This window comes from Lampetra fluviatilis, unplaced genomic scaffold (genome assembly GCF_964198595.1).
Source record: "Lampetra fluviatilis unplaced genomic scaffold, kcLamFluv1.1 SCAFFOLD_553, whole genome shotgun sequence".
Taxonomy (NCBI): Eukaryota; Metazoa; Chordata; class Hyperoartia; order Petromyzontiformes; family Petromyzontidae; genus Lampetra; species Lampetra fluviatilis.
In genome coordinates, this window is record NW_027621160.1 from 1437 (window position 1) to 26249 (window position 24813).

At 62.9% G+C, this 24813-nt stretch overlaps 1 long non-coding RNA gene across 1 annotated transcript; it reads left to right on the forward strand.

The window, feature by feature from the left end:
* The first annotated feature begins 250 nt into the window (after nt 1-250).
* Nucleotides 251-24572, forward strand: LOC144954869 (uncharacterized). Its single transcript, XR_013641410.1, has 4 exons — nt 251-404; nt 3415-3590; nt 21414-21555; nt 24432-24572. It is a non-coding gene; the product is annotated as an uncharacterized LOC144954869 (long non-coding RNA).
* The last annotated feature ends 241 nt before the right edge of the window (nt 24573-24813 follow it).

Sequence of the window (24813 nt, forward strand, 5' to 3'; positions counted from 1 at the left end):
TGATGATGCTGGTGATGGTGATGATGATGATGGTGATGATGGTGGTGATGATGCTGGTGATGATGATGATGATGGTGATGATGATGATGATGATGGTCGTGATGATGATGATGATGGTGATGATGATGATGGTGGTGATGGTGGTGGTGGTGGTGATGATGGTGGTGGTGATGATGATGATGGCGATGATGCTAGTGATGATGATGATGATGGTCGTGATGATGTCTCTCTCCGTGTCTCTCCCAGAATCCCAACGAGGTGATGGACAAGGGGAGGAGGTGGACAATGATGACGAGGAGGTGGAGGTTGTTGGGAGAGTTGGGAAGTCGTCATCATCGTCGTCGTCGTCATCGTCGTCAGATTCATCTTCTCCAGCGTCCACCAATGAGAAGTCTGCCTTAGAGGTGACATCATCAGTAGTCACCCACTCACCCACCCACCCACTCACTCACTCAGTCACTCACTCACACACTCACCCACTCGCTCACTCACTCAGTCACTCACTCACTCACCCACCCACTCACCCACCCACTCACTCACTCACTCGCCCACTCACTCACTCACCCATTCACTCACTCAGTCACTCACTCACTCACCCACTCACACACACACACACTCACTCACCCACTCACTCACTCGCTCACTCACACACTCACTCACTCACCCACTCACCCACCCACTCACTCACTCACTCACCCACCCACCACTCACCCCCCCACCCACCCACTCACTCACCCACCCACTCACCCCCCCACCCACCCACTCACTCACTCACCCACTCACCCACTCACCCCCCCCACTCACTCACTCACCCACTCACCCACCCACCCACCCACTCACTCACCCACTCACTCCCCCCCCCACCCACCCACTCACCCACCCACTCACCCACCCACCCACTCACCCACCCACTCACCCACTAACTCACCACCCACCCACTCACCACTCACTCACCCACTGACCCACTCACTCACCCACTCACCCACCCACTCACCCACCCCACCCACTCACCCACCCACTCACTCACCCACCCCCCCCCCCACCCACTCACCCACCCACCCACTCACCCCCCCACTCACCCACTAACTCACCACCCATCCTCACCACTCACTCACCCACCCCCCCCACCCACTCACCCACTCACCCACTCAGTCACCCACTCACCCACCCCACTCACCCACTCACCCACCCACCCACTCACCCCCACCCCCCACCCACTCACCCACTCACTCACCACCCACTCACCCACCCAGTCACCCACCCACCCACTCACCCACCCACTCACTCACTCACCCACCCCCCCCACCACCCACCCACTCACTCACCCACCCACCCACCCACCCACTCACCCACCCACCCACTCACCCACCCACCCACACACCCCACCCCCACCCCCCCACCCACACACCCACTCACCCACCCACTCACCCACCCCCCCCACTCACCCACTCACCCACCCACTCACTCACTCACTCACCCACCCACTCACCCACTCACTCACCCACTCACCCACCCACTCACCCACCCACCCACCCACTCACCCACCCACCCACTCACTCACTCACCCACTCACTCACTCACCCACCTACCCACTCACTCACTCACCCACCCAGTCACCCACTCACCCACCCAGTCACCCACCCACCCACCCACTCACTCACTCACTCACTCACCCACTCACTCACCCACCCACTCACCCACTCACCCACCCACCCACCCACTCACCCACCCACTCACTCACTCACTCACCCACCCACCCACTCACTCACTCACCCCACCCAGTCAGCCACTCACTCACCCACTCACCCACTCACTCACCCACCCACCCCCCCACTCACCCACCCACCCACTCACCCACTCACCCACCCACTCACCCCCCCCCACCCCCCCCCACTCACTCACCCATTCACTCACTCACCCACCCACCCACCCCCCCACTCACCCACCCACCCACTCACCCACTCACCCACTCACCCACCCACTCACCCCCTCCCCACCCCCCCCCCCCCACTCACTCACCCATTCACTCACCCACCCACTCACTCACCCACCCACCCACTCACCCACCCACCCACCCACCCACTCACTCACTCCACTCACCCACCCACCCACTCACCCACCCACCCACCCACTCACCCACTCACACACTCACTCACCCACTCACTCACTCAGTCACTCACTCACTCACTCACCCACCCACCCACTCACTCACTCACCCACCCACCCACTCACTCACCCCCCCCCCCCACCCACCCACTCACTCACCCATTCACTCACCCACCCACTCACTCACCCCCCCACCCCCCCCCCCACCCACTCACCCACCCACCCACCCACTCACCCACTCACTCACCCACCCACCCACCCACTCACCCACTCACACACTCACCCACTCACTCACTCAGTCACCCACCCACTCACTCACTCACCCACCCACCCACTCACTCACCCCCCCCCCCACCCACCCACTCACTCACCCATTCACTCACCCACCCACTCACTCACCCCCCCACACCCCCCCCCCACCCACTCACCCATTCACTCACTCACCCCCACCCACCACTCACTCACCCACCCACCCACCCACTCACCCACCCACCCACTCACCCACCCACTCACCCACCCACTCACCCACTCACACACTCACTCACCCACTCACTCAGTCACTCACTCACCCACCCACTCACTCACCCACCCACCCACCCACCCACTCACCCACCCACCCACCAACCCACTCACCCACTCACTCACTCACCCACCCACTCACCCACCCACCCACCCACCCACTCACCCACCCACCCACCCCCTCACTCACTCACTCACCCACTCACTCACCCACCCACCCACTCACCCACCCACCCACCCACTCACCCACCCACCCACTCACCCACCCACCCACTCACCCACTCACTCACCCACCCACCCACCCACCCACTCACCCACTCACCCACCCACCCACCCACCCACCCCCCCCCACCCACCCCCCCCCCACCCACCCACCCCCCCCCCCCACCCACCCACTCACCCACCCACCCACTCACCCACTCACCCATCCACCCACCCACCCACCCACCCACTCACTCCCCCCCCCACCCACCCACTCACCCACCCACCCACCCACTCACCCACCCACTCCCCCCCCCCCTCCACCCACCCACTCACCCACTCACCCATCCACCCACCCACTCACCCACCCACCCACCCACTCACCCACCCACTCCCCCCCCCCCTCCACCCACCCACTCACCCACTCACCCATCCACCCACCCACTCACCCACCCACCCACCCACTCACCCACCCACTCCCCCCCCCCCTCCACCCACCCACTCACCCACTCACCCATCCACCCACCCATCCAACTCCCCCCCTCCCCCTCCCCTCCTCCCTCCCCCCTCCCCCCTCACCCCCCCCAGGTTTGGTTGACCTCTGACACGTCCCCCGCCAGCCCCCCCCTCTGGGTGGCCCCTGTGGCTCTAGGAGCGCGACGCTGTGGGGTCTCCACCCCCCTCGCGTTCACGCTCGGAGCTCGAGGGTCGCGTACGTTGGTTCGGCGCCTACGCCTCCAGCAGAGCCTGCAGCGACACCACGGGTGGGTGGGTGAGTGGGTGGGTGGGTGGATGGGTGGGTGGGTGAGTGGGTGGGTGGGTGGGTGAGTGGGTGGGTGGGTGGGTGGGTGAGTGGGTGGGTGGGTGGGTGAGTGGGTGGGTGGGTGGGTGAGTGGGTGGGTGGGTGAGTGGGTGGGTGGGTGGGTGAGTGGATGGGTGGGTGGGTGAGTGGGTGAGTGGGTGGGTGGGTGAGTGGGTGGGTGGGTGGGTGAGTGGGTGGGTGGGTGAGTGGGTGGGTGGGTGGGTGAGTGGGTGGGTGGGTGGGTGGGTGAGTGGGTGGGTGGGTGAGTGGGTGGGTGGGTGGGTGGGTGAGTGGGTGGGTGGGTGAGTGGGTGGGTGGGTGGGTGAGTGGGTGGGTGGGTGGGTGAGTGGGTGGGTGGGTGGGTGGGTGAGTGGGTGGGTGGGTGAGTGGGTGAGTGGGTGGGTGGGTGGGTGAGTGGGTGGGTGGGTGAGTGGGTGGGTGGGTGGGTGAGTGGGTGGGTGGGTGGGTGAGTGGGTGGGTGGGTGGGTGAGTGGGTGGGTGAGTGGGTGGGTGGGTGGGTGGGTGGGTGAGTGAGTGGGTGAGTGGGTGACTGAGTGATTCAGTGAGTGAGTGGGTGAGTGGGGTGAGTGGGTGGGTGGGTGGGTGAGTGGGTGGGTGGGTGGGTGAGTGAGTGGGTGGGTGGGTGAGTGGGTGAGTGGGTGGGTGAGTGGGTGGGTGAGTGGGTGGGTGGGTGAGTGGGTGGGTGGGTGAGTGGGTGGGTGGGTGGGTGGGTGGGTGAGTGGGTGGGTGGGTGGGTGAGTGAGTGGGTGAGTGGGTGACTGAGTGATTCAGTGATTCAGTGAGTGGGTGGGTGAGTGGGTGAGTGGGTGGGTGAGTGGGTGAGTGGGTGGGTGGGTGAGTGAGTGGGTGGGTGAGTGGGTGGGTGGGTGGGTGGGTGGGTGAGTGGGTGAGTGGGTGGGTGAGTGAGTGGGTGGTGGGTGGGTGGGTGGGTGAGTGGGTGGGTGGGTGGGTGAGTGAGTGGGTGAGTGGGTGGGTGAGTGGGTGGGTGGGTGGGTGAGTGAGTGGGTGGGTGGGTGAGTGGGTGGGGTGGGGTGAGTGGGTGGGTGGGTGAGTGGGTGAGTGGGTGGGTGGGTGGGTGAGTGGGTGGGTGGGTGAGTGGGTGGGTGTGTGGGTGAGTGGGGTGTGTGGGTGGGTGGGTGGGGAGAGTGGGTGGGTGGGTGGGTGAGTGAGTGAGTGGGTGGGTGGGTGGGTGAGTGGGTGGGTGAGTGGGTGGGTGGGTGAGTGGGTGAGTGGGTGGGTGGGGTGGGTGAGTGGGTGGGTTGGTGAGTGAGTGAGTGGGTGGGTGAGTGAGTGGGGTGGGTGAGTGGGTGGGTGGGTGAGTGGGTGGGTGTGTGGGTGAGTGGGTGAGTGGGTGGGTGGGTGGGTGAGTGGGTGGGTGGGTGGGTGAGTGGGTGGGTGGGTGGGTGGGTGAGTGGGTGGGTGGGGTTGGTGAGTGAGTGGGTGAGTGGGTGGGTGGGTGAGTGGGTGGGTGGGTGGGTGAGTGGGTGGGTGGGTGGGTGAGTGGGGTGGGTGAGTGAGTGAGTGAATGGGTGGGTGGGTGGGTGAGTGAGTGGGTGGGTGGATGGGTGGGTGGGTGGGTGGGTGAGTGAGTGGGTGGGTGGATGGGTGAGTGGGTGGGTGGGTGACTGAGTGATGCAGTGATTCAGTGGGTGGGTGAGTGGGTGAGTGGGTGAGTGGGTGACTGAGTGATTCAGTGATTCAGTGAGTTGGTGAGTGGGTGGGTGAGTGAGTGGGTGAGTGGGTGAGTGGGTGGGTGAGTGAGTGAGTGAGTGGGTGGGTGGGTGGGTGAGTGGGTGGGTGAGTGGGTGGGTGGGTGAGTGGGTGAGTGGGTGGGTGGGTGAGTGGGTGGGTGAGTGAGTGAGTGGGTGGGTGGGTGGGTGGATGGGTGAGTCTCCACCCCCCTCGCGTTTCACGCTCGGAGCTCGAGGGTCGCGTACGTTGGTTCGGCTCCTACGCCTCCAGCAGAGCCTGCAGCGACACCACGGGTGGGTGGGGTGAGTGGGTGAGTGGGTGGGTGGGTGGGTGGGTGAGTGGGTGGGTGGGTGGGTGGGTGAGTGGGTGGGTGGGTGGGTGAGTGGGTGAGTGGGTGGGTGGGTGGGTGAGTGGGTGGGTGGGTGGGTGAGTGGGTGGGTGGATGGGTGGGTGGGGAGCGTGGGTGGGTGGGTGGGTTTGGTGAGTGGGTGGGTGGGTGGGTTGGTGAGTGGGTGAGTGGGTGGGTGGGTGAGTGGGTGGGTGAGTGGGTGGGTGGGTGGGTGAGTGGGTGAGTGGGTGGGTGGGTGGGTGGGTGAGTGGGTGGGTGGGTGGGTGAGTGGGTGAGTGGGTGGGGTGAGTGAGTGGGTGGGTGGGTGAGTGGGGGGTGGGTGGGTGGTGAGTGGGTGGGTGGGTGAGTGGGTGGGTGAGTGGGTGGGTGGGTGGGTGAGTGGGTGGGTGGGTGGGTGGGTGGGTGGGTGAGTGGGTGGGTGGGTGGGTGGGGTGAGTGGGTGAGTGAGTGGGGTGACTGAGTGATTCAGTGATTCAGTGAGTGAGTGGGTGAGTGGGTGAGTGGGTGGGTGGGTGGGTGGGTGAGTGGGTGGGTGGGTGAGTGGGTGGGGTGGGTGGGTGAGTGGGTGAGTGGGTGGGTGAGTGGGTGGGTGGGTGGGTGAGTGGGTGGGTGGGTGGGTGAGTGGGTGGGTGGGTGGGTGGGTGAGTGGGTGGGTGGGTGAGTGGGTGGGTGGGTGGGTGGGTGGGTGGGTGAGTGGGTGGGTGGGTGGGTGGGTGGGTGAGTGGGTGGGTGAGTGAGTGGGTGAGTGGGGTGGACTGAGTGATTCAGTGATTCAGTGAGTGAGTGGGTGAGTGGGTGAGTGGGTGGGTGGGTGGGTGGGTGAGTGGGTGGGTGGGTGAGTGAGTGGGTGGGTGGGTGAGTGGGTGAGTGGGTGGGTGAGTGGGTGGGTGAGTGGGTGGGTGGGTGGGTGAGTGGGTGGGTGGGGTGGGTGGGTGAGTGGGTGGGTGGGTGGGTGGGGTGGGGTGGGTGAGTGAGTGGGTGAGGTGGGTGACTGAGTGATTCAGTGATTCAGTGAGTGGGTGGGTGAGTGGGTGAGTGGGTGGGTGAGTGGGTGAGTGGGTGAGTGGGTGGGTGAGTGGGTGGGTGGGTGGGTGGGTGAGTGGGTGAGTGGGTGGGTGGGTGAGTGGGTGGGTGGGTGAGTGGGTGAGTGGGTGGGTGGGTGGGTGAGTTGAGTGGGTGGGTGAGTGAGTGGGTGAGTGGGTGGGTGAGTGGTTGGGTGAGTGGGTGTGTGGGTGGGTGAGTGAGTGGGTGGGTGAGTGGGTGGGTGGGTGGGTGAGTGGGTGGGTGGGTGGGTGAGTGGGTGGGTGAGTGGGTGAGTGGGTGGGTGGGTGAGTGGGTGGGTTTGGTGAGTGAGTGAGTGAGTGGGTGGGTGGGTGAGTGAGTGGGTGGGTGAGTGGGTGGGTGGGTGAGTGGGTGGGTGTGTGGGTGAGTGGGTGAGTGGGTGGGTGGGGTGGGTGAGTGGGTGGGTGGGTGAGTGGGTGGGTGGGTGGGTGGGTGACTGAGTGGGTGAGTGGGGTGGGTGGGTGAGTGGGTGGGTGAGTGGGGTGGGTGGGTGGGTGAGTGGGTGGGTGAGTGAGTGAATGGGTGGGTGGGTGGGTGGGTGAGTGAGTGGGTGGGTGGATGGGTGAGTGGGTGGGTGGGTGGAGTGAGTGAGTGAGTGAGTGGGTGGGTGGGTGGGTGAGTGAGTGGGTGGGTGGATGGGTGAGTGGGTGGGTGGGTGACTGAGTGATTCAGTGATTCAGTGAGTGGGTGAGTGGGTGGGTGAGTGAGTGGGTGAGTGGGTGGGTGAGTGAGTGAGTGGGTGGGTGGGTGGGTGAGTGGGTGGGTGAGTGGGTGGGGTGGGGTGAGTGGGTGAGTGGGTGGGTGGGTGAGTGGGTGGGTGAGTGAGTGAGTGGGTGGGTGGTGATGTGAGTTGAGTGGGGTGGGTGGGTGGGTGGATGGGTGAGTCCTCCACCCCCCTCGCGTTCACGCTCGGAGCTCGAGGGTCGCGTACGTTGGTTCGGCTCCTACGCCTCCAGCAGAGCCTGCAGCGACACCACGGGTGGGTGGGTGAGTGGGTGAGTGGGGTGGGTGGGTGGGTGGGTGAGTGGGTGGGTGGGTGGGTGGGTGAGTGGGTGGGTGGGTGGGTGAGTGGGTGAGTGGGGTGGGTGGGTGGATGAGTGGGTGGGTGAGTGGGTGGGTGAGTGGGTGGTTGAATGAGTGAGTGGGTGGGTGAGTGGGTGGGTGAGTGGGTGGGTGGGTGGGTGAGTGAGTGAGTGGGTGGGTGGGTGGGTGGGTGAGTGGGTGGGTGAGTGAGTGGGTGGGTGGGTGAGTGGGTGGGTGAGTGGTTGGGTGGGTGGGTGGGTGGGTGAGTGGGTGAGTGGGTGGGTGAGTGAGTGGGTGGGTGGGTGGGTGAGTGGGTGGGTGAGTGGTTGGGTGGGTGGGTGAGTGGGTGGGTGGCTGGGTGGGTGAGTGGGTGAGTGTGTGGGTGGGTGACTGGGTGGGTGAGTGAGTGAGTGGGTGGGTGGGTGGGTGGGTGAGTGGGGTGGGTGGGTGAGTGGGTGGGTGGGTGGGTGAGTGGGTGAGTGGGTGGGTGGGTGGGTGAGTGGGTGGGGTGGGTGAGTGGGTGAGTGGGTGGGTGGGTGAGTGGGTGAGTGGGTGGGTGGGTGAGTGGGTGAGTGGGTGGGTGGGTGGGTGAGTGAGTGGGTGGGTGGGTGACTGAGTGATTCAGTGATTCAGTGAGTGGGTGGGTGAGTGGGTGGGTGAGTGGGTGGTTGAGTGAGTGAGTGGGTGGGTGGGTGGGTGGGTGAGTGGGTGGGTGGGTGACTGGGGTGGGTGGGTGAGTGGGTGGGTGAGTGGGTGGGTGAGTGAGTGAGTGGGTGGGTGGGTGGGTGAGTGAGTGGGTGGGTGGGTGAGTGGGTGAGTGGGTGGGTGGGTGGGTGAGTGGGTGGGTGGGTGGGGTGAGTGGGTGAGTGGGTGGGTGGGTGGGTGAGTGAGTGGGTGGGTGGATGGGTGAGTGGGTGGGTGGGTGGGTGAGTGAGTGGGTGGGTGGGTGGGTGAGTGAGTGGGTGGGTGGATGGGTGAGTGGGTGGGTGGGTGACTGAGTGATTCAGTGATTCAGTGAGTGGGTGAGTGGGTGGGTGAGTGAGTGGGTGTGTGGGTGGGTGAGTGAGTGGGTGGGTGAGTGGGTGGGTGGGTGAGTGGGTGAGTGGGTGGGTGGGTGGGTGGAGTGGGTGGGTGAGTGAGTGAGTGGGTGGGTGGGTGGGTGGGTGGATGGGTGAGTCTCCACCCCCCTCGCGTTCACGCTCGGAGCTCGAGGGTCGCGTACGTTGGTTCGGCTCCTACGCCTCCAGCAGAGCCTGCAGCGACACCACGGGTGGGTGGGTGAGTGGGTGAGTGGGTGGGTGAGTGGGTGGGTGGGTGAGTGGGTGGGTGGGTGAGTGGGTGGGTGGGTGGGTGGGTGAGTGGGTGGGTGGGTGGGTGAGTGGGTGAGTGGGTGGGTGGGTGACTGAGTGATTCAGTGATTCAGTTAGTGGGTGGGTGAGTGGGTGGGTGAGTGGGTGGTTGAATGAGTGAGTGGGTGGGTGAGTGGGTGGGTGAGTGGGTGGGTGGGTGGGTGAGTGAGTGAGTGTGGGTGGGTGGGTGGGTGAGTGGGTGGGTGAGTGAGTGGGTGGGTGAGTGGGTGGGTGAGTGGGTGGGTGGGTGGGTGAGTGGGTGAGTGGGTGGGTGAGTGAGTGGGTGGGTGGGTGGGTGAGTGGGTGGGTGAGTGGGTGGGTGGGTGGGTGAGTGGGTGGGTGGCTGGGTGGGTGAGTGGGTGAGTGGGTGGGTGGGTGACTGGGTGGGTGAGTGAGTGAGTGGGTGGGTGGGTGGGTGAGTGGGTGGGTGGGTGGGTGAGTGGGTGGGTGGGTGAGTGGGTGGGTGGGTGGGTGAGTGGGTGAGTGGGTGGGTGGGTGGGTGGGTGAGTGGGTGGGTGGGTGAGTGGGTGAGTGGGTGGGTGGGTGAGTGGGTGAGTGGGTGGGTGGGTGGGTGGGTGAGTGAGTGGGTGGGTGGGTGACTGAGTGATTCAGTGATTCAGTGAGTGGGTGGGTGAGTGGGTGGGTGAGTGGGTGGTTGAGTGAGTGAGTGGGTGGGTGGGTGGGTGAGTGGGTGGGTGGGTGACTGGGTGGGTGGGTGAGTGGGTGGGTGAGTGGGTGGGTGAGTGAGTGAGTGGGTGGGTGGGTGGGTGAGTGAGTGGGTGAGTGGGTGAGTGGGTGAGTGGGTGGGTGGGTGGGTGAGTGGGTGAGTGGGTGGGTGGGTGGGTGGGTGAGTGAGTGGGTGGGTGGATGGGTGAGTGGGTGGGTGGGTGGGTGAGTGAGTGGGTGGGTGGGTGGGTGGGTGAGTGAGTGGGTGGGTGGATGGGTGAGTGGGTGGGTGGGTGACTGAGTGATTCAGTGATTCAGTGAGTGGGTGAGTGGGTGGGTGAGTGAGTGGGTGAGTGGGTGGGTGAGTGAGTGGGTGGGTGAGTGGGTGGGTGGGTGGGTGAGTGGGTGAGTGGGTGGGTGGGTGAGTGGGTGGGTGAGTGAGTGAGTGGGTGGGTGGGTGGGTGGGTGGATGGGTGAGTCTCCACCCCCCTCGCGTTCACGCTCGGAGCTCGAGGGTCGCGTACGTTGGTTCGGCTCCTACGCCTCCAGCAGAGCCTGCAGCGACACCACGGGTGGGTGGGTGAGTGGGTGAGTGGGTGGGTGGGTGGGTGGGTGAGTGGGTGGGTGGGTGGGTGAGTGGGTGAGTGGGTGGGTGGGTGGGTGGGTGAGTGGGTGGGTGGGTGGGTGAGTGGGTGGGTGGGTGGGTGGGTGAGTGAGTGGGTGAGTGGGTGACTGAGTGATTCAGTGATTCAGTGAGTGAGTGGGTGAGTGGGTGAGTGGGTGGGTGGGTGGGTGAGTGGGTGGGTGAGTGGGTGGGTGGGTGGGTGAGTGGGTGAGTGGGTGGGTGAGTGGATGGGTGAGTGGGTGGGTGGGGTGGGTGGGTGAGTGGGTGGGTGGGTGGGTGGGTGAGTGGGTGGGTGGGTGGGTGGGTGAGTGGGTGGGTGGGTGAGTGGGTGAGTGGGTGGGTGGGTGGGTGAGTGGGTGGGTGGGTGGGTGAGTGGGTGGGTGGGTGGGTGGGTGGGTGGGTGAGTGGGTGGGTGAGTGAGTGGGTGAGTGGGTGGGTGAGTGGGTGACTGAGTGATTCAGTGATTCAGTGAGTGAGTGGGTGAGTGGGTGAGTGGGTGGGTGGGTGGGTGGGTGAGTGGGTGGGTGGGTGAGTGAGTGAGTGGGTGGGTGGGTGGGTGAGTGGGTGGGTGGGTGGGTGGGTGGGTGGGTGAAGTGGGTGGGTGGGTGGGTGAGTGGGTGGGGTGAGTGAGTGGGTGAGTGGGTGACTGAGTGATTCAGTGATTCAGTGAGTGAGTGGGTGAGTGGGTGAGTGGGGTGGGTGGGTGGGTGAGTGGGTGGGTGGGTGAGTGGGTGGGTGGGTGGGTGCAGTGGGTGAGTGGGGTGGGGTGAGTGAGTGGGTGAGTGGGTGACTGAGTGATTCAGTGATTCAGTGAGTGAGTGGGTGAGTGGGTGGGTGGGTGGGTGGGTGAGTGGGTGGGTGGGGTGGGTGGGTGAGTGGGTGGGTGAGTGAGTGGGTGAGTGGGTGGACTGAGTGATTCAGTGAGTGAGTGAGTGGGTGAGTGGGTGAGTGGGTGGGTGGGTGAGTGGGTGGGTGGGTGAGTGGGGTGGGTGGGTGTGAGTGAGTGGGTGGGTGGGTGGGTGGGTGGGTGGGTGAGTGGGTGGGTGGGTGGGTGGGTGAGTGGGTGGGTGGGTGGGTGGGTGAGTGGGTGGGTGAGTGAGTGGGTGAGTGGGTGACTGAGTGATTCAGTGATTCAGTGAGTGAGTGGGTGAGTGGGTGAGTGGGTGGGTGGGTGGGTGAGTGGGTGGGTGGGTGAGTGGGTGGGTGGGTGGGTGAGTGGGTGAGTGGGTGGGTGAGTGGGTGGGTGGGTGGGTGGGTGAGTGGGTGGGTGGGTGAGTGGGTGGGTGGGTGGGTGAGTGGGTGGGTGGGTGGGTGGGTGAGTGGGTGGGGTGGGTGGGGTGGGTGGGTGAGTGGGTGGGTGGGTGGGTGAGTGGGTGGGTGGGTGGGGTGGGTGGAGTGGGTGGGTGAGTGAGTGGGTGAGTGGGTGACTGAGTGATTCAGTGATTCAGTGAGTGAGTGGGTGAGTGGGTGAGTGGGTGGGTGGGTGGGTGGGGTGAGTGGGGTGGGTGGGTGGGTGGGTGGGTGGGTGGGTGGGTGAGTGGGTGGGTGGGTGGGTGGGTGGGTGGGTGAGTGGGTGGGTGGGTGAGTGGGTGGGTGAGTGAGTGGGTGAGTGGGTGACTGAGTGATTCAGTGATTCAGTGAGTGAGTGGGTGAGTGGGTGAGTGGGTGGGTGGGTGGGTGGGTGGGTGAGTGGGTGGGTGGGTGAGTGAGTGGGTGGGTGGGTGAGTGGGTGAGTGGGTGGGTGAGTGGGTGGGTGAGTGGGTGGGTGGGTGGGTGAGTGGGTGGGTGGGTGGGGTGAGGGTGGGTGGGTGGGTGGGTGGGTGAGTGGGTGGGTGGGTGGGTGAGTGAGTGGGTGAGTGGGTGACTGAGTGATTCAGTGATTCAGTGAGTGAGTGGGGTGAGTGGGTGAGTGGGTGGGGTGGGTGGGGTGGGTGGGGTGAGTGGGTGGGTGGGTGAGTGAGTGGGTGGGTGGGTGAGTGGGTGAGTGGGTGGGTGAGTGGGGTGGGTGAGTGGGTGGGTGGGTGGGTGAGTGGGTGGGTGGGTGGGTGAGTGGGTGGGTGAGTGGGTGAGTGGGTGAGTGGGTGGGTGAGTGGGTGGGTGGGTGGGTGGGTGAGTGGGTGAGTGGGTGGGTGGGTGAGTGGGTGGGTGGGTGAGTGGGTGAGTGGGTGGGTGGGTGGGTGAGTGGGGTGGGTGGGTGAGTGAGTGGGTGGGTGAGTGAGTGGGTGAGTGGGGTGGGTGAGTGGGTGGGTGAGTGGGTGAGTGGGTGGGTGAGTGGGTGGGTGGGTGGGTGAGTGGGTGGGTGGGTGGGTGAGTGGGTGAGTGGGTGGGTGGGTGAGTGGGTGGGGTGGGTTGGTGAGTGAGTGAGTGAGTGGGTGGGTGAGTGAGTGGGTGGGTGAGTGGGTGGGTGGGTGAGTGGGTGGGTGTGTGGGTGAGTGGGTGAGTGGGTGGGTGGGTGGGTGAGTGGGTGGGTGGGTGGGTGAGTGGGTGGGTGGGTGGGTGAGTGAGTGGGTGAGTGGGTGGGTGGGTGAGTGGGTGGGTGAGTGGGTGGGTGGGTGAGTGGGTGGGTGAGTGAGTGAGTGAATGGGTGGGTGGGTGGGTGGGTGAGTGAGTGGGTGGGTGGATGGGTGAGTGAGTGGGTGGGTGGATGGGTGAGTGGGTGGGTGGGTGAGTGAGTGGTGGGTGGGTGGGTGGGTGAGTGAGTGGGTGGGTGGATGGGTGAGTGGGTGGGTGGGTGACTGAGTGATTCAGTGATTCAGTGAGTGGGTGAGTGGGTGGGTGAGTGAGTGGGTGAGTGGGTGGGTGAGTGAGTGAGTGGGTGGGTGGGTGGGTGGGTGGGTGAGTGGGTGGGTGAGTGGGTGGGTGGGTGGGTGAGTGGGTGAGTGGGTGGGTGGGTGAGTGGGTGGGTGAGTGAGTGAGTGGGGTGGGTGGGTGGGTGGGTGGGTGGGTGGATGGGTGAGTCTCCACCCCCCTCGCGTTCACGCTCGGAGCTCGAGGGTCGCGTACGTTGGTTCGGCTCCTACGCCTCCAGCAGAGCCTGCAGCGACACCACGGGTGGGTGGGTGAGTGGGTGAGTGGGTGGGTGGGTGAGTGGGTGGGTGGGTGGGTGGGTGGTGGGTTGGTGAGTGGGTGAGTGGGTGGGTGGGTGAGTGGGTGAGTGGGTGGGTGGATGGGTGGGTGGGAGCGTGGGTGGGTGGGTGGGTTTGGTGAGTGGGTGGGTGGGTGGGTTTGGTGAGTGGGTAGGTGGGTGGGTTGGTGAGTGGGTGAGTGGGTGGGTGGGTGAGTGGGTGAGTGGGTGGGTGGATGGGTGGGTGGGAGCGTGGGTGGGTGGGTGGGTTTGGTGAGTGGGTGGGTGGGTGGGTTGGTGAGTGGGTGAGTGGGTGGGTGGGTGAGTGGGTGGGTGGGTGGGTGGGTGAGTGGGTGGGTGGGTGGGTGAGTGGGTGAGTGGGTGGGTGGGTGGGTGGGTGGGTGAGTGGGTGGGTGGGTGGGTGACTGAGTGATTCAGTGATTCAGTGAGTGGGTGGGTGAGTGGGTGGGTGAGTGGGTGGGTGAGTGGGTGGGTGGGTGAGTGAGTGAGTGAGTGGGTGGGTGGGTGGGTGGGTGGGTGGGTGAGTGGGTGGGTGGGTGAGTGGGTGGGTGAGTGGGTGGGTGGGTGAGTGGGTGGGTGGGTGAGTGGGTGGGTGAGTGGGTGGGTGGGTGGGTGGGTGAGTGGGTGAGTGGGTGGGTGAGTGAGTGGGTGGGTGGGTGGGTGAGTGGGTGGGTGAGTGGGTGGGTGGGTGGGTGAGTGAGTGGGTGGGTGGGTGAGTGGGTGGGTGAGTGGGTGGGTGGGTGGGTGGGTGAGTGGGTGAGTGGGTGGGTGAGTGAGTGAGTGGGTGGGTGGGTGGGTGGGTGAGTGGGTGGGTGGCTGGGTGGGTGAGTGGGTGAGTGGGTGGGTGGGTGACTGGGTGGGTGAGTGATTGAGTGGGTGGGTGGGTGAGTGGGTGGGTGGGTGGGTGAGTGGGTGGGTGGGTGGGTGAGTGGGTGAGTGGGTGGGTGGGTGGGTGGGTGGGTGAGTGGGTGGGTGGGTGAGTGGGTGAGTGGGTGGGTGGGTGGGTGGGTGAGTGAGTGGGTGGGTGGGTGACTGAGTGATTCAGTGATTCAGTGAGTGGGTGGGTGAGTGGGTGGGTGAGTGGGTGGTTGAGTGAGTGAGTGGGTGGGTGGGTGGGTGGGTGAGTGGGTGGGTGGGTGACTGGGTGGGTGGGTGGGTGAGTGGGTGGGTGAGTGGGTGGGTGAGTGAGTGAGTGGGTGGGTGGGTGGGTGGGGTGGGTGGGTGAGTGAGTGGGTGGGTGGGTGAGTGGGTGGGTGGGTGGGTGAGTGGGTTGGTGGGTGGGTGAGTGGGTGAGTGGGTGGGTGGGTGGGTGGGTGAGTGAGTGGGTGGGTGGATGGGTGGGTGAGTGGGTGGGTGGGTGGGTGAGTGAGTGGGTGGGTGGGTGGGTGGGTGGGTGAGTGAGTGGGTGGGTGAGTGAGTGGGTGGGTGGATGGGTGAGTGGGTGGGTGGGTGACTGAGTGATTCAGTGATTCAGTGAGTGGGTGAGTGGGTGGGTGAGTGAGTGGGTGAGTGGGTGAGTGGGTGGGTGAGTGGGTGAGTGGGTGGGTGAGTGAGTGAGTGAGTGGGTGGGTGGGTGGGTGGATGGGTGAGTCTCCACCCCCCTCGCGTTCACGCTCGGAGCTCGAGGGTCGCGTACGTTGGTTCGGCTCCTACGCCTCCAGCAGAGCCTGCAGCGACACCACGGGTGGGTGGGTGAGTGGGTGAGTGGGTGGGTGGGTGGGTGAGTGGGTGGGTGGGTGGGTGAGTGGGTGAGTGGGTGGGTGGGTGGGTGGGTGGGTGAGTGGGTGGGTGGGTGGGTGGGTGGGTGGGTGAGTGGGTGGGTGGGTGGGTGACTGAGTGATTCAGTGATTCAGTGAGTGGGTGGGTGAGTGGGTGGGTGAGTGGGTGGTTGAATGAGTGAGTGGGTGGGTGAGTGGGTGGGTGAGTGGGTGGGTGGGTGAGTGAGTGAGTGGGTGGGTGGGTGGGTGAGTGGGTGGGTGGGTGAGTGAGTGAGTGAGTGGGTGGGTGGGTGAGTGGGTGGGTGGGTGAGTGGGTGAGTGGGTGGGTGGGTGAGTGGGTGGGTGAGTGAGTGGGTGGGTGGGTGGGTGAGTGGGTGGGTGAGTGGGTGGGTGGGTGGGTGAGTGGGTGGGTGGGTGGGTGAGTGGGTGGGTGGGTGGGTGAGTGGGTGGGTGGGTGAGTGGGTGAGTGGGTGAGTGGGTGGGTGGGTGGGTGGGTGGGTGAGTGGGTGGGTGAGTGAGTGAGTGGGTGGGTGGGTGAGTGGGTGGGTGGGTGGGTGGGTGGGTGAGTGGGTGGGTGAGTGGGTGGGTGGGTGGGTGAGTGGGTGAGTGGGTGGGTGGGTGGGTGAGTGGGTGGGTGGGTGGGTGGGTGGGTGGGTGAGTGGGTGGGTGGGTGGGTGAGTGGGTGAGTGGGTGGGTGGGTGGGTGGGTGGGTGAGTGGGTGGGTGGGTGGGTGAGTGGGTGGGTGGGTGGGTGGGTGGGTGAGTGAGTGGGTGGGTGGGTGACTGAGTTATTCAGTGATTCAGTGAGTGGGTGGGTGAGTGGGTGGGTGGGTGGGTGGGTGAGTGGGTGGGTGGGTGGGTAAGTGAGTGAGTGAGTGGGTGGGTGGGTGGGTGAGTGGGTGGGTGGGTGAGTGAGTGAGTGAGTGGGTGGGTGGGTGAGTGGGTGGGTGGGTGAGTGGGTGAGTGAGTGAGGGGGTGGGTGGGTGAGTGGGTGGGTGGGTGGGTGAGTGAGTGAGTGGGTGGGTGGGTGAGTGGGTGGTTGGGTGGGTGGGTGAGTGGGTGGGTGGGTGGGTAAGTGAGTGAGTGAGTGGGTGGGTGGGTGAGTGGGTGGGTGGGTGAGTGAGTGAGTGGGTGGGTGGGTGAGTGGGTGGGTGGGTGAGTGGGTGAGTGAGTGAGTGGGTGGGTGGGTGAGTGGGTGGGTGGGTGGGTGAGTGAGTGAGTGGGTGGGTGGGTGGGTGAGTGGGTGGTTGGGTGGGTGGGTGGTTGGGTGGGTGGGTGAGTGAGTGGGTGGGTGGGTGGGTTTGTGGGTGAGTCGGTGGGTGGGTGGGTGAGTGGGTGGGTGGGTGGGTGAGTGGGTGGGTGGGTGGGTGAGTGGGTGGGTGAGTGGGTGAGTGTGTGAGTGGGTGGGTGAGTGGGTGGGTGGGTGGGTGGCTGGGTGAGTGGGTGGGTGGGTGGGTGGGTGAGTGGGTGGGTGAGTGGGTGGGTGGGTGAGTGGGTGGGTGAGTGGGTGAGTGAGTGGGTGGGTGGGTGAGTGGGTGGGTGGGTGGGTGGGTGAGTGGGTGGGTGGGTGAGTGAGTGAGTGAGTGGGTGGGTGGGTGGGTGGGTGAGTGAGTGAGTGGGTGAGTGAGTGGGTGGGTGGGTGGGTGGGTGAGTGAGTGAGTGGGTGGGTGAGTGGGTGGGTGAGTGGGTGAGTGGGTGGGTGGGTGAGTGTGTGAGTGGGTGAGTGGGTGGGTGGGTGGGTGAGTGGATGGGTGGGTGGGTAAGTGAGTGAGTGAGTGGGTGGGTGGGTGGGTGGGTGGGTGGGTGAGTGGGTGGGTGGGTGGGTGGGTGGGTGGGTGAGTGAGTGCGTGAGTGGGTGGGTGAGTGGGTGGTTGGGTGGGTGGGTGGGTGGGTGAGTGAGTGGGTGGGTGGGTGGGTTTGTGGGTGAGTCGGTGGGTGGGTGGGTGAGTGGGTGGGTGGGTGAGTGGGTGGGTGGGTGGGTGGGTGAGTGGGTGGGTGGGTGAGTGGGTGGGTGAGTGGATGAGTGGGTGGGTGAGTGGGTGAGTGTGTGAGTGGGTGAGTGGGTGGGTGGCTGGGTGAGTGGGTGGGTTTTGGGTGGGTGAGTGAGTGGGTGAGTGGGTGGGTGGGTGGGTGAGTGGGTGAGTGAGTGAGTGGGTGAGTGAGTGAGTGAGTGAGTGGGTGAGTGAGTGGGTGGGTGGGTGAGTGGGTTAGTGAGTGAGTGGGTGGGTGGGTGAGTGAGTGAGTGAGTGGGTGAGTGAGTGGGTGGGTGAGTGGGTGGGTGGGTGGGTGAGTGGGTGGGTGGGTGAGTGAGTGGGTGGGTGAGTGGGTGGGTGGGTGAGTGGGTGGGTGGGTGGGTGAGTGGGTGAGTGAGTGGGTGAGTGGGTGGGTGGGTGGTTGAGTGAGTGGGTGAGTGGGTGAGTGAGTGGGTGGGTGGGTGGGTGAGTGGGTGCGTGAGTGAGTGGGTGAGTGAGTGAGTGGGTGGGTGAGTGAGTGGATGGGTGGGTGAGTGGGTGGGTGAGTGAGTGAGTGAGTGAGTGAGTGGGTGGGTGGGTGAGTGGGTGGGTGGGTGAGTGGGTGGGTGAGTGAGTGAGTGGGTGGGTGGGTGGGTGAGTGGGTGGGTGGGTGAGTGGGTGGGTGGGTGGGTGGGTGAGTGGGTGGGTGAGTGGGTGGGTGGGTGGGTGGGTGAGTGAGTGGGTGGGTGGGTGGGTGAGTGAGTGGGTGGGTGGGTGAGTGGGTGGGTGGGTGGGTGAGTGAGTGAGTGGGTGGGTGGGTGGTTGGGTGGGTGGGTGAGTGGGTGGGTGGGTGGGTGGGTGAGTGGGTGAGTGAGTGGGTGGGTGAGTGGGTGGGTGAGTGAGTGAGTGGGTGGGTGGGTGGGTGGGTGAGTGAGTGGGTGGGTGGATGGGTGGGTGAGTGAGTGGGTGGGTGAGTGGGTGCGTGGGTGAGTGAGTGAGTGAGTGAGTGGGTGGGTGGGTGGGTGAGTGAGTGGGTGGGTGGGTGGGTGGGTGGGTGAGTGGGTGGGTGGGTGGGTGAGTGGGTGGGTGGGTGGGTGGGTGGGTTAGTGAGTGAGTGAGTGGGTGGGTGGGTGGGTGAGTGGGTGGGTCGGTGGGTGAGTGAGTGAGTGAGTGGGTGGGTGAGTGGGTGGGTGGGTGAGTGGGTGGGTGGGTGGGTGGGTGGGTGAGTGAGTGGGTGGGTGAGTGGGTGGGTGGGTGGGTGGGTGAGTGGGTGGGTGGGTGGGTGAGTGGGTGAGTGAGTGGGTGGGTGGGTGGGTGGGTGGGTGGGTGAGTGGGTGGGTGGGTGGGTGGGTGGGTGGGTGAGTGAGTGGGTGGGTGAGTGAGTGGGTGGGTGAGTGAGTGGGTGAGTGGGTGGGTGAGTGGGTGAGTGAGTGGGTGGGTGGGTGGGTGGGTGGGTGGGTGAGTGGGTGGGTGGGTGGGTGAGTGGGTGAGTGAGTGAGTGAGTGAGTGGGTGGGTGAGTGAGTGGTTGAGTGGGTGGGTGGGTGAGTGGGTGGGTGGGTGGGTGAGTGGGTGGGTGAGTGGGTGGGTGGGTGAGTGGGTGGGTGGGTGGGTGAGTGAGTGAGTGAGTGGGTGGGTGGGTGGGTGGGTGAGTGAGTGGGTGGGTGGGTGGGTGAGTGAGTGGGTGGGTGAGTTGGTGGGTGTGTGGGTGAGTGAGTGGGTGGGTGGGTGAGTGGGTGGGTGAGAGAGTGAGTGAGTGGGTGGGTGGGTGGGTGGGTGAGTGGGTGGGTGGGTGGGTGGGTGGGTGAGTGAGTGGGTGGGTGGGTGGGTGAGTGGGTGGGTGGGTGGGTGGGTGAGTGGGTGGGTGGGTGAGTGGGTGGGTGGGTGAGTGGGTGAGTGGGTGGGTGGGTGGGTGAGTGGGTGGGTGAGTGGGTGAGTGGGTGGGTGGGTGGGTGGGTGGGTGAGTGGGTGGGTGAGTGGGTGGGTGGGTGGGTGAGTGGGTGAGTGAGTCGGTGGGTGGGTGGGTGAGTGGGTGGGTGAGTGGGTGGGTGAGTGAGTGAGTGGGTGGGTGGGTGAGTGAGTGAGTGAGTGGGTGAGTGAGTGGGTGAGTGAGTGGGTGAGTGAGTGGGTGAGTGCGTGAGTGAGTGGGTGAGTGATTGGGTGGGTGAGTGGGTGGGTGGGTGGGTGGGTGGGTGAGTGAGTGAGTGGGTGGGTGAGTGAGTGAGTGGGTGGGTGGGTGGGTGGGTGAGTGAGTGAGTGAGTGGGTGGGTGGGTGAGTGGGTGAGTGAGTGGGTGGGTGGGTGGGTGAGTGAGTGAGTGGGTGGGTGGGTGAGTGGGTGAGTGAGTGGGTGTGTGGGTGAGTGAGTGGGTGAGTGAGTTGGTGAGTGGGTGGGTGAGTGGTTGAGTGGGTGGGTGAGTGGGTGAGTGGGTGGGTGAGTGGGTGAGTGAGTGGGTGAGTGGGTGGGTGAGTGGGTGAGTGGGTGAGTGACTGACTGAGTGAGTGGGTGAGTGGGTGGGTGAGTGAGCGAGCGAGCGAGCGGTTGGTGAGTGTGTGAGTGAGTGGGTGAGTGAGTGAGTGAGTGGGTGAGTGGGTGAGTGAGTGGGTGAGTGAGTGAGTGGGTGAGTGGGTCAGTGAGTGAGTGAGTGTGTGGGTGGGTGAGTGGGTGGGTGAGTGAGTGGGTGGGTGAGTGGGTTGGTGGGTGGGTGAGTGGGTGGGTGAGTGGGTGGTTGAGTGGGTGGGTGGTTGAGTGGGTGGGTGAGTGGGTGGGTGGGTGAGTGAGTGGGTGAGTGAGTGAGTGGGTGAGTGGGTCAGTGAGTGAGTGAGTGTGTGGGTGGGTGAGTGGGTGGGTGGGTGAGTGGGTGGGTGAGTGGGTTGGTGGGTGGGTGAGTGGGTGGGTGAGTGGGTGGTTGAGTGGGTGGGTGGTTGAGTGGGTGGGTGAGTGGGTGAGTGGGTGGGTGGGTGAGTGGGTGGGTGGGTGAGCGAGTGAGTGAGTGGGTGTGTGGGTGGGTGAGTGGGTGAGCGAGTGAGCGAGCGAGCGGTTGGTGAGTGGGTGAGTGAGTGGGTGTGTGGGTGAGTGAGTGGGTGAGTGAGTGAGTGGGTGAGTGGGTCAGTGAGTGAGTGAGTGTGTGGGTGGGTGAGTGGGTGGGTGGGTGAGTGAGTGGGTGAGTGAGTAGGTGAGTGGGTGGGTGAGTGGGTGAGTGGGTGAGTGGGTGGGTGAGTGGGTGAGTGACTGACTGAGTGAGTGGGTGAGTGAGTGGGTGTGTGGGTGAGTGAGTGGGTGAGTGAGTAGGTGAGTGGGTGGGTGAGTGGGTGGGTGCGTGGGTGAGTGGGTGAGTGACTGACTGAGTGAGTGGGTGAGTGGGTGGGTGAGCGAGTGAGCGAGCGAGCGGTTGGTGAGTGGGTGAGTGAGTTGGTGAGTGAGTGGTGAGTTTGCTCACCAGGTGTGTGAACACGCTGCACTTCAACGAAGCCGGCACGCTGCTGGCTAGCAGTGGAGATGACCTGTCCATCGTGCTGTGTGTGAGTGGGTGAGTGAGTGAGTGAGTGAGTGGGTGAGTGGGTGAGTGAGTGGGTGAGTGAGTGAGTGGGTGAGTGGTTCAGTGAGTGAGTGAGTGTGTCGGTGGGTGAGTGGGTGGGTGAGTGAGTGGGTGGGTGAGTGGGTGAGTGAGTGGGTGAGTGAGTGAGTGGGTGAGTGGTTCAGTGAGTGAGTGAGTGTGTCGGTGGGTGAGTGGGTGGGTGAGTGAGTGGGTGGGTGAGTGGGTTGGTGGGTGGGTGAGTGGGTGGGTGAGTGGGTGGTTGAGTGGGTGGGTGGTTGAGTGGGTGGGTGAGTGGGTGAGTGAGTGGGTGGGTGAGTGGGTGGGTGGGTGGGTGAGTGGGTGGGTGGGTGAGCGAGTGAGTGAGTGGGTGTGTGGGTGGGTGAGTGGGTGAGCGAGTGAGCGAGCGAGCGGTTGGTGAGTGGGTGAGTGAGTGGGTGTGTGGGTGAGTGAGTGGGTGAGTGAGTAGGTGAGTGGGTGGGTGAGTGGGTGAGTGGGTGAGTGGGTGGGTGAGTGGGTGAGTGACTGACTGAGTGAGTGGGTGAGTGAGTGGGTGAGTGAGTAGGTGAGTGGGTGGGTGAGTGGGTGAGTGGGTGAGTGGGTGGGTGAGTGGGTGAGTGACTGACTGAGTGAGTGGGTGAGTGGGTGAGTGGGTGAGCGGTTGGTGAGTGGGTGAGTGAGTTGGTGAGTGAGTGGTGAGTTGGCTCACCAGGTGTGTGAACACTCTGCACTTCAACGAAGCCGGCACGCTGCTGGCTAGCAGTGGAGATGACCTGTCCATCGTGCTGTGGGATTGGGCCTCTCCCTCCGTGATGCTTACCTACGAAAGTGGCCACCGCTCAAACGTCTTCCAGGTAACTCACTCACTCACTCACCCACTCACTCACCTACTCACTCACCTACTCACTCACCAACTCACCAACTCACTCACCAACTCACTCACCAACTCACCTACACGCTCACCTACTCACTCACTCACCTACTCACTCACCTACTCACTCACCTACTCACTCACCAACTCACCAACTCACTCACCAACTCACTCACCAACTCACCTACACGCTCACCTACTCACTCACCTACTCACTCACTCACCTACTCACTCACCTACTCACTCACCTACTCACTCACCTACTCACTCACCTACTCACTCACTCACTCACCTACACACTCACCTACTCACTCACCTACTCACTCACCAACTCACTCACCTACTCACCAACTCACTCACCAACTCACCTACACGCTCACCTACTCAACAACTCACTCACCAACTCACCTACACGCTCACCTACTCAACAACTCACTCACCTACTCACCTACTCACCTACTCACCTACTCACCTAGTTACTCACCAACTCACTCACCTACTCACCAACTCACTCACTTACTCACCTACTCACTCACTTACTCACCTACTCACTCACTTACTCACCAACTCACTCACCTACTCACCAACTCACTCACCTACTCACCTACTCACTCACTTACTCACCAACTCACTCACCTACTCACTCACCTACTCACTCACCTACTCACTCACCTACTCACTCACTCACCTACTCACTCACCTACACACTCACCTACTCACTCACCTACTCACTCACCTACTCAATCACCTACTCACTCACTCACCTACTCACTCATCTACTCACTCACCTACTCACCTACTCACTCACCTACTCACTCACCTACACACTCACCTACTCACTCACCTACTCACTCACCAACTCACTCACCTACTCACCAACTCACTCACCAACTCACCTACACGCTCACCTACTCAACAACTCACTCACCTACTCACCTACTCACCTACTCACCTACTCACCTAGTTACTCACCAACTCACTCACCTACTCACCAACTCACTCACCTACTCACCTACTCACTCACTTACTCACCTACTCACTCACCTACTCACCAACTCACTCACCTACTCACCTACTCACTCACTTACTCACCTACTCACTCACTTACTCACCAACTCACTCACCTACTCACCAACTCACTCACCTACTCACCTACTCACTCACTTACTCACCAACTCACTCACCTACTCACTCACCTACTCACTCACCTACTCACTCACCAACTCACTCACCTACTCACCTACTCACTCACTTACTCACCAACTCACTCACCTACTCACTCACCTACTCACTCACCTACTCACTCACCTACTCACTCACTCACCTACTCACTCACCTACACACTCACCTACACACTCACCTACACACTCACCTACTCACTCACCTACTCACTCACCTACACACTCACCTACTCACTCACCTACTCACTCACCTACTCAATCACCTACTCACTCACTCACCTACTCACTCATCTACTCACCAACTCACTCACCAACTCACCTACACGCTCACCTACTCAACAACTCACTCACCTACTCACCTACTCACCTACTCACCTACTCACCTAGTTACTCACCAACTCACTCACCTACTCACCAACTCACTCACTTACTCACCTACTCACTCACTTACTCACCTACTCACTCACTTACTCACCAACTCACTCACCTACTCACCAACTCACTCACCTACTCACCTACTCACTCACTTACTCACCAACTCACTCACCTACTCACTCACCTACTCACTCACCTACTCACTCACCTACTCACTCACTCACCTACTCACTCACCTACACACTCACCTACTCACTCACCTACTCACTCACCTACTCAATCACCTACTCACTCACTCACCTACTCACTCACCTACTCACTCACCTACTCACTCACCTACACACTCACCTACTCACTCACCTACTCACTCACCAACTCACTCACCTACTCACCAACTCACTCACCAACTCACCTACACGCTCACCTACTCAACAACTCACTCACCTACTCACCTACTCACCTACTCACCTACTCACCTAGTTACTCACCAACTCACTCACCTACTCACCAACTCACTCACCTACTCACCTACTCACTCACTTACTCACCTACTCACTCACCTACTCACCAACTCACTCACCTACTCACCTACTCACTCACTTACTCACCTACTCACTCACTTACTCACCAACTCACTCACCTACTCACCAACTCACTCACCTACTCACCTACTCACTCACTTACTCACCAACTCACTCACCTACTCACTCACCTACTCACTCACCTACTCACTCACCAACTCACTCACCTACTCACCTACTCACTCACTTACTCACCAACTCACTCACCTACTCACTCACCTACTCACTCACCTACTCACTCACCTACTCACTCACTCACCTACTCACTCACCTACACACTCACCTACACACTCACCTACACACTCACCTACTCACTCACCTACTCACTCACCTACTCACTCACCTACACACTCACCTACACACTCACCTACACACTCACCTACTCACTCACCTACTCACTCACCTACACACTCACCTACTCACTCACCTACTCACTCACCTACTCAATCACCTACTCACTCACTCACCTACTCACTCATCTACTCACTCACTCACCTACTCACTCACCTACTCACTCACCTACTCACTCACCTTGTTGTTGTTGTGATTGTTGTTGTGGTTGTGGTTGTTGTGGTTGTTGTGATTGTTGTGATTGTTGTTGTTGTCATTGTTGTTGTTGTTGTTGTGATTGTTGTTGTTGTTGTTGTTGTCATTGTTGTTGTTGTTGTTGTGATTGTTGTTGTTGTTGTGATTGTTGTTGTTGTTGTTGTTGTCGTCTGCAGGCAAAGTTCCTCCCGCAGAGCGGTGACTCAACTCTGGTGAGCAGCTCCCGAGACGGGCAGGTGAGGGTGAGCAACCTCACCTGCCCCGCCAAGGGCGGCGTGGTGACACGCAGACTGGCTCAGCACCGTGGGGCCGCTCACAAGGTGAGTCAGTGAGTCAGTGAGTCAGTGAGTCAGTCACTCACTCAGTCACTCACTCACTCAGTCACTCACTCACTCAGACACTCACTCAGTCACTCAGTCACTCACTCAGTCATTCACTCAGTCAGTCACTCAGTCACTCAGTGAGTCACTCACTCAGTCACTCACTCAGTCACTCACTCACTCACTCACTCAGTCACTCACTCACTCACTCAGTGAGTCACTCACTCAGTCACTCACT